The following is a 9,927-nucleotide window of genomic DNA, read 5'->3' as shown; positions in this document are numbered from 1 at the left end:
AGATTAAATGGTTTCCCCTTGATTTACCAGTTTTCAAAATAATGATAGGTTCATTCCTAGCTTCCAAAGATAAACAGCACATTTTAAAAATATAATTATAAGCTTCTGGGTTTAATGTAATTACATTTACCATTTTAATCCATTGCAGTTATCATCCTCACTGATACTCAAATCAACCTACATATGTCCAGTGGGTGCCTTTGATACAGCTCTAGGAGTCTATGATAATTTCCTTGTTTTTATTATATCCAGATAGTAAATATTTTAGGCCTTGGAGGTCATTAATTATCTGTTGCAATTGCCATTGATGGTATGTAAATGAAAAAGTGTGGCTGTGTTCTTTATTCATAAGACAGGTACATGCATCATGTTTGTAGCCCCCTGCTCTGAAATATGAAATCTGTGTAGTAAGATAAAAATTAATATTTTATAGCTGAGCAATGATGGTGTATGCCTGTAATCCCAGGAGCTTGGGAGGCTGAGGCAGGAGGATTGCATGTTCAAAGCCAGCCTCAGCAACTTAGTAAGACCTTAAGCAACTTGGTGAGATCCTGTCTCAAAAATGAAAAATAAAAAAGGGCTGGGGAAGTGGCTCAGTGATTGAGTGCCCTTGGGTTTAATCCCTGGTACCAAAAAAATCTATGTTTTATAAAAATATAAATCTATGTGGTAAGACAACAGTGCATTATTGTTAAGTATATCTAGCCCTTGCTCTGTCTTTTTACCTTACCAAAAAGAATGTCTGCTTAACGAGTATGAAAAGGAAAAGAAGACAAGCATGACAAAACAGAGATGGAGTGGGTGGCAGGGGCAATGGCATTTCTTTGACCAAATAATAGTGTTAACTTCTTAGTGTGATTAGAAACATTTTATTAGGGGCTGGGATTGTGGCTCAGCAGTAGGGCGCTCGCCTAGCAGGGGCGGGACCCGGGTTCGATCCTCAGCATCATATAAAAATAAAAGGCATTGTGTTGTGTCCATCTACACCTAAAAATAAATAAATAAATAAATAAATAAATATTAAAAAATGAAAAAGAAACATTTTATATATGTTTTATACATTGTATATGTTACATATGTGTGTCTGTATATACATATGCCGAATATATATAGCGATATATAAAATATATGTACATGTATATACATATGTAACATATTTAATATTTAGAGAGATACAGAGAGAAATAAATGTCTCTGCGTACATGTATATACATATGTATGTGAATGTCTTGAGTTGCTTGGAAGAATGCCGACTAGTTTTGTAACTATAGGACAATATTGAATATGATCCTCTTAACAGCCCATTGGCTAGGTTTTCTTGGGATTGCTTGGAGGTCCTGATGGTAAATTCCAGGCATCTCGTAGTTGAATGGGTTCTCCGCTTATCTACTAGAGCCCTGCCTAGCGTGTGGCTTGCTTTATGAGGCAATCAACAACTACCAACAGACACCATTTGATCATGTCTAGTGATGAAAGGCTCACTTCCTTTAGAGACAATCCATTCTGAGACTGATTCTTTAAATGATTTTCTTTGGGTAAAGCCCATATGTGTATTTTCAGAAATCACTTCTATGTGGAAGTCATTCCTATCCTCCTGGTTTGGTCAAAGTCTTTTCTTACACGTTTTCCTATAGCTTGTGCTTCCCCCGCCCCCCCATCATACTTTTTATTTTTATTTATTTTTTTTGTAAAACTCGTGTGGATATTTGATTAGTTGTTCTCTCTTATACTATACTCTAAACTTCCGGAAGATAGGAATTACAGATGTTTTTATTCACTTTATATACCAAACATCTAACACATATCAGAGTCTCAAGAAGTATTTGTTAAATGAATGAATTCACTTCTATCTTTTCCTTTATAGTTTAAAGAATGAGTGCGAGTCCTTTAAAAGTTATACTGGCAGTACTGTATTCCTTAAATCTTATTTTTCTTAGCACGAGCATATAACCCTCTTCTTCCCATTGCATGGTTTGATTTATTGTTACTGTGGATGTTTTCCTTTGAATGGCTTTCAGTGGGACACTCAAAGTTGAACAATAGTCCATATGTGCCCTGACCTGGTACCATGATGGCACATTCATGTCCTTGTTGCAGAGATGGAAGCGTATCAGACACACCATTCCCGTGATGTGTTAAAACTATCTTGTCATACTTGTTTCTAGTTAATACCAAATCCACATGTGATTAATCCTCTTGGGATGTTTGACTTATTCAAATCTATTGTATTTCCAGTTTCTGTCCCCTACCCACATTATATTGGTTTATTTAAATATCCTACTTACCATATTTATTTTATATTAGTAGCCTGTGTGTAGAATCTCTTAGCAGCGCAACTGAATGTAAATACATTATTATTCTTCATCAGACAATTTAAAAACTAAGAGTTACTTCATACATTTGGCTCAGCAGCCTTCTTCCTGAGTGATTTAAGTCTTTCCCAATTCCTCCTGACAACAACATAGCATTTCAGTTGACCAGGAGTTTAATCTTTGCATAGTATACTCTTTTAGAAGCTTCTTTTCAATATATTTTAGTTTCTCAATGCCTACCTAACCTATAATTTCTGAGCTGCTTCATTTTGGATCACGATTTTTTTCCAGAAGACTGCAACAGCAGTATCACTTTCCACACTCCTGATTAATGCCACTCTCCCCCCCAAGCAAGCTACCTTTTCTGTAGGATTTGCAGTAGTAACTGAATGTCTGGATCAGGCATCTGTTCCCATGAATCCCTTCCCTGGAATATATTCAGAAACTGTCTAGCATCTCTCTCACAAACAACATGGGCCTGGAACATTGTGATCTCTCTTATTAATTAAAGGCACACAGAGCTTGGGACCTGCCGCTCTGAGAGATTCCAGATCATCAAGGGCTCTGGTGAATAGCTGACCCATGCAGAAATACTGGCCAACCTCTTCCCTCCTGGGGTGCATATTCATCTGATTTTCATTCGTTTAAGGAGGACAGAATGCACTGAATTATAGATTTCCTCTCTGCCCTTATCATAATATTTCATGGACACCAGAGTCGTGGTATAAATATGGATGATAGAATGCAAACAGTGCAGGGTTTTTGTGCAGTTTTAGGATGCAAAGGTTAATTTAGTGTCTCTAGTCTTTTTCTTACCTTCTTTCTGCTCATTCTCAGGTGTTTCTACCATGTCTGTTTGTATTCTGTTGCGTTCAAACCTTTTTTTCCCAGGCTTTAGGTCCAGGATTTTCATTACCAGTTATATATCTCCATCCAGATTTTATAATGTTCCCTAAACTGAATACATCTAGGATCGAAGTCATTAACTTTCACTCCAGAGTCTTTCAAAATTCCATCTCCCCCTTAATACTAATAGCAGTTATTTGGTGCCTTGGACCGGATGCCTCAGAATTGCCCATCTCCCTTTGTTCACCTTATGTCCATCCAGACTCCAGTTTCTGCTATTGAAATGCCTCCTTGTCCCTTCTCAAACCTCATCAAATGTTTAGTCCACTGTATACACTTGAATCTTGCACAAGCATGCCTATTAGATGGGAATACTCACAAAGGCAGGGACTACGATTTTCTTATTCTTGGCTGTATTTCTAGCACAGAGAACTGTGTCTCAGACACTGAAAAGTGGTTTTTTTTTTAATGCCTTGGAAATTTCCACAAATTTCTATCCCGTGTTATTGTGTGCTGAAGGACTTCTTAGCTTGGGAGTCCCAGTGTTCCATGATTTAGCTCTATTCCACTACTCAAAATCAAAGCAGTTCATCAAGATACAAATCTAAGGATGAATAAAAATACTAAACAATTGATTTCAATGAAAGGCAACCAGCAACTTGAATTTTGTTTTCTTTTCTCTCTCTCTCTCTCTCTTTTCCACAAAGAGGTCTGCCGTGAAAGGCAAGAACCTTCCTAGCCCATTTCCCAGACATAGCAATGGGCAAAGAAAAGGGAAAGAAAGGCAATTATGACATCATTTGGACCACTGTACAGAGAGGGATCAGTTTTGATTTGGAACTAGTCCAAGAGGTGGTAAGACTGCCAAACTCCTTTTCATGGTGTTTAAATAGTAGAATTGCTATAATTTTGAATGATTTCATGGCTCAAACTTACTTAGCATTCAATAAGAAGAAATTGCAGCCCATTTTGAAATCTATACATCAACAGGCAGCTGACTCAACATCTGTGTATTTATTAAGTGATTTTTGGGGTACTCTTTTCCATTAACTGTATGATGTTAAGTCTATTTTGTTGATATTGTTGTTTTGTATTTAGAAGCCTGATGGAGAATGAATGATAGGAAGGCAGGTAAAAGGGAGCTCTGGGAAGTAGGCTCCCTGAGCCAGCTCTTGGCTAATTAGTTGAGCTTTTGACTAGCAAAAAATAGCAGCAGCAATGAGGCAATTTAACTCACAGAGCTGGTCTCACAAATGGACATTTGTAGAAAGCAGGTGCCCATTTGTTGTGTGATTGATCAGAGGAGCCAGGAAAGACTTTTTACTCCACCAAGTGTCAGCAAGTGAATGTCTGGACTTTTAGGTTTACCATGCACCATGCATTGGCTTCCAGGTTTCTCCTATTTATGTGGAATTGGCCTTAGGTTCTTAACACATCATGCCTTTGTAGTCATTTATACCCTTAGGATGGTTTCATTTATTTATTTATTTTCTCAGAAATGAGAAAGCTGAGGAGGCACCACAGAGCTGGGAGAAATGGTGAAAGTGGAAGGGAGCACTCTTAAGTTCATTCATTCCATAGATAATTATTGAATTCCACCATGGTCCATTTTGAGGGATGGCTTTGCATAGACTAGAGGTAATTCCTATACCAGGTATGAGCGTTTCTTAGGATAAGGACCCAAGAGGTACAGCATGCAGAGAAAATGGTGACCTGTATCTGAACAAGGGTCAGGGGATAAGTGTTTGAGGCAATCTACTTCTTACAGGGGCTGCATCAACTGTTTTTTTTATTACCAAAGTTCAAACTTACTTTTATTTATTATTCAAAAATTAATGCATTATAGTTGTATATATTTATGTGGTAAAAGTGTTATGCATTTAAAAAATACTATGAAATGATTAAATCAAGCTAGTCAACATATTCAACACCTCAAATATTTAACATATTTTGTGATTAAAACAGTGAACATTTATTGTTAGTGAAATTTAAGCATGCAGTATTTGATTGTTAGTTATATTCATCATGCTGTGCAATTGATGTAAAAAGAGAACTGTAAAGGAAAAAAATCCAACTATTTCTCCTCTCTGAGGTTTTGTACTCTCATCACCCTGGTCCAACCTCAGTGTCTGGTAACTTTCTTTCTACCCTCTGCTTCTATGAGTTCAATTTTTATCAATTTCACATATTAGTGAGAATATGCAGTATTTGTCTTTTCTGTTTGGGGATTATTTCACTTGAATTTAGAGGCTGTCCTTAGAGTTCATACCACAAGTGTGTGTGTGTGTGTGTATGTCTGTGTGCTCAAACTGATGGGTATGTGTGATCTGTTAATTCATTAAACACATATTTCTAGAGCATCTTTCATGTGCAGACTTTGCTTGGGGCATGAGATTCAATGGCTTCCCAAAAGCTCCCCCTACCAGCTCTAACCCAGAAGGGAAGACAGGTATGAATAGGTAATCACATGCATGGTAGGTGCTGTGAAATACATGGAGGAGTGGATTTCATGAGTGCGCAAAGTGAATTTCGGGGGAGAGATGCCAGAACAAGGATTTCATCACCGAAGGAATAACCAGATGATTTAGGAAGTTCTAGGCTGCTTATTGGTTTGGACTTTACCTCTAGGATCAAAGGGAATTGTTGAAAAGATTTTAACCTGGAGGGAGAGTAACATCATACTTATATTTTCACAAAGAACATTTGTTGCAGTGTGGCTTGGAGAAGGGGTGGGGGCTTCTGGTGAACATTGTAGGATTTAAAGGAGCAATGATGTTGAAAAGGTTCAGTGTAAGTTGGAGAGAAGTGGGTTGATGAGAAAGACAGGAGATAGTGGGTTCCACACTGAGATTTACCTGGAGGTGCCCATCATGACAAGGGGGAGAAAAGGAAGCTTCTAGATTGTCATCTTGAGCAAGTAGGTCGGAAGATGTACCATGTCCCACATCAGGGGAGGATGGAGACAAGCAGGACTGTGGGACAGCTCCTGAGTTCATTTTTTCTGGACATGGAGTCTGAGGTACTAATGAGATGAGCACATAACAATTTTGAGTGGATATCTCTTAGCATGGCAGAGCCCACAGAAGAAAACAGATTATTCCATTGGCTTTATCTTGCTACTTTGCATTTTTAAAAGACTCCTCATCTCCTTCTGAATCAAGTCTAGTATTCTAGGATGAATCTTTATCTGGCAACAACATATTTGGACCTGTTCCCTTGATTTGGTCAGGAAGTTTTTAACCTTTAGGTTATGTTGGAGATGGAGGGAGCATAAGACCTCTTTGGAATGTACATGAAAAGCATGATCAGGTAGACCTGTTGCTTTGGGCCTCTGGTGGGTTTCCAGATGGCAATAATGAAGAGTATGTGGGACAGCAAATCGCTCAGCTTCTATCCAAAAGAGAACAAGGAAGGAGTTTTCAAGGGCACAACTCTAATCATCTAAGGATCTCCTGCTAGCCCCATGTCTTAAAGGTCACCTCACTTCCCAGTAGCACTACCCCAGGGACCAAGCCTTTAACAGATGAGCCTTTGGGAGACATTCAAAATTCATTTTTCTCTCTGTCTCTCTGTCTCTGTCTCTCTCCTTCTTTTACAGGGAAATGAAAAATCCCCAAATGTCCCTCTCCTGTGAGGTTCTCTGCACTCGTGTGTTCTGCTGGCCAGCAAGTCCTTACTCTGGGCTCTGTTCTCTCCTCCACAGCATCCTGTCAGGTAATAGGCTGGTATATCACCAGCACGGCTCTGAACTCAGCTTTGTACCTGTGTAAACTTTGGGAAGAGAAAGGAGAAAGAAACATTGTGTTGTGCTGGTTTTATTTCAAAACAAACCTAATTACCATATACTAAAAAACACCCTTTTCCCAAGTTCAAGTTGACGCACAAGTGAATTGTGTTCTGGAGAAATCCCTGCATTCATTCAGATTCTTTGCTTCACAGGGTTCTGCCAGGAAGAGCCAGCTTTGCCAACCAGGGAGTGTACCCACGTTTGGCAGTCCTTGTGTTTTTGGCCACACCCTGGAGTGTTCACATGTCCTGTATCCTCCTGGGGTTTCCATTCAACTCTTAGGAGACTTGGAGGACTCTGGACACAAATCATCCACAGTTCCAAATACTCATAAGCAGTTTGACCCCAGCTTTCAGTCAATTATTTCCTGTCCTTTTAATAATGTTAGTGTAGCTTATCTTTTCAATGGCATCTATGTCTTTTCTCATGGAGAATCTCCTCCAATCTCATTATCAGAAATACCAACTACAGTTGGGTCTGGTGGCGCATGCCTGTGATCTAAGTGACTCCAGAGGCTGAGACAGGATGATTGCAAGTTGAAGGCCAGTCTAGGCAACTTAGTGAGACCCTCAGCCACTTAGTGAGATGCTCTATCAAAATAAAAGAAGAAAAGGACAAGGGATGTGGCTCAGTGGCAGAGCCTGCCTGTTCAATTCCCAGCACCCGCCTAAAAACATGAAAGAAAGAAAAGAACATCAGGCATTTATTCATTAAGCTTCATCATCCTTTCACAGATTTTTTAAAATTTTTTTTCATAATTATTTATAGATGATAGTAGAAGCACTTTGATAATTCGATACATCATACATAGATGGAGTATAATTTCTCATTCTTCACGTTGTACATGATGTTGAATCCCACCAGTCATATAGTTATATATGTACATAGGGTAATAATGTCTGATTCATTCTACTATTCTTCCTACCCCCATACCTGCTCCTCTCCCTTCACTCCCTTCTGCCTAATCTAAAGTAACTCTATTCTTCCATAACCCCTCCCTTTATTGTGAATTAGCATCCTTTTACAGATTCTTTATTCAATACATGCATGAAAAGAGAAAGATACCAAGAAAGAGAGATGAACTGATTTGCTCAGAGTTAGCTGGTGTTGTAAACAGTGTGCTTTACCTCCCCACTCCCATTTTTGGCCTTCTTTGTTGAAGAATCTAGGGTACAGAGAGGCTTTGTGGAGTTCAATCAGGGACCAACCAGTCAGCAGAGAAGCTATCATCAGAAGTCAAGTCCATATGACTCCACTATCTCCTATTATATACCATGTTATGGGTGAACCCATTTTATTTGGAAACCAGCACGGACTCTTGATAGAGTGAGACAGAAATGGATAAATAGATGGGTAGATAGATATCTATCCCCAGTGATTTTATACTCTTTAAATACTAGTTCCTTTTCTTCAGTAATACCAAGATACATTTATAAGTTCTTAGCATATTCCAGAAACACCATCAAAGAAAGACACCTCATTGTCTTTCAATCCTTATAGCAACCCTACAAGAGCAGTGCTATTTTGTCTTTATTTTGCTCACATGAAAACTGAGCCAGGTATACATCTTGCCCTCATGAGTTTGAATTCAGGCAGGTGCCTCAGAGTTCTTAACTACTCCTCAATATCTTCTTCTATCTCTCCTCAGATCCTTTTCTCATCCCTTTGTGTCTACCCTGTCCATACCCTTGACTGCCCTATCCCGAAGTATTCCATATACAATGAGATCAATCTGCCCTGTTCTTTCATGCTCTCAGAAACTGGAATTGGTTGAATTTGCTATTTTACAATAATGAAGCTAACTCATAGGAGGGTTTTTAGGGGCAAGAGTGAATTGGTGGAAGAATTCTGGAAGAGAAGATGGATACATTCATTTAATCACTTAGAAATTACATTTAACTTTCACTGGGGTACAAAGCATTGCAACAGATAGATGTTGGGGGTAGGGATACAAAATGATTTATAAGCCCCAGCCTTCAGGAATATATGATTTAATAGGAATAACAAACCACAGAGAATTACATTTTGAAATGGAAAGAGCTGAATATATTCAAGGGAGACAGATCATTTGCAACTAGTAACACTGAACACTCAGTTCCTGTCCCTGATGTCAATCAAATAATGAGGGCAAAGTTTTGAGAAAAAGGAAAAAAGAAGTTTTATTGCTTTGCTAGCCAAGGAGAAAAGCAATGGACTCACATCACTGAGGCCACAGTCCAATTTCCAGGGGGAACAGAAGGCTTTAAAAAGGGAGATATAAGGGCTGTTTTCCAAGTATCATTATCAGCAGATCTAATTAATGTTTAACTTACATCCTTGAAAAAACTATTGCTTCAGTTCCAGGTCTAGAGTTTCTTTATTCTTGTGGACAGTGAGTGAAAGTGTGGATAACTTGACTTAGAACAGGAAGAGTGTAATCTTGTTTCTCTTGCTGCTGGGAAGAGGAAGAATGAGAGGAAGACTGAGAAGAAGAAAGAAGGAAAAAAACATGTCTATTTAAAAATAATCCACCAGTGGTCAAGCAACAAGGTGTATATTCAAAGCATGAAGTTGACCCTCATTACATGAGAGGGACCCCTGTTACATTAGCAGAGAACATTGGCAATACTTAAATAAATTTGAAGTTCAATAAAATTGATTATTAGGTGATGGGCTGGACAGGGCAGTTGGGCAGAGAAAGCCTCAGCTCCCTCATGTCCTTAACACACTGTAGAGTGGCCACAGATTGCCCCAGCCTGCATAGAGCATCGGTTTTTTGACTGTATCTCCCATACCTCAACCTGAGGTCTGAAGGGATTGGGAACATAAGGTTCTAAACGGAGATATTCATAATGTAATCATATTTGAAGTGGTGTTTGAATCATACTCCAAATCTTTTGGAAAAGTTGAGAGGAAATTCCACATATTTTTTTCACATTTCCTGAAAATTACCAAAGAGATGATATTTGTCATTATAATCTAAAGGATTATGATGGAGGTCAT

The sequence above is a fragment of the Marmota flaviventris genome, chromosome 15 (assembly GCF_047511675.1).
Source record: "Marmota flaviventris isolate mMarFla1 chromosome 15, mMarFla1.hap1, whole genome shotgun sequence".
In the NCBI taxonomy this organism is placed as follows: Eukaryota; Metazoa; Chordata; class Mammalia; order Rodentia; family Sciuridae; genus Marmota; species Marmota flaviventris.
Note: the sequence above shows the minus strand (reverse complement) of the source record.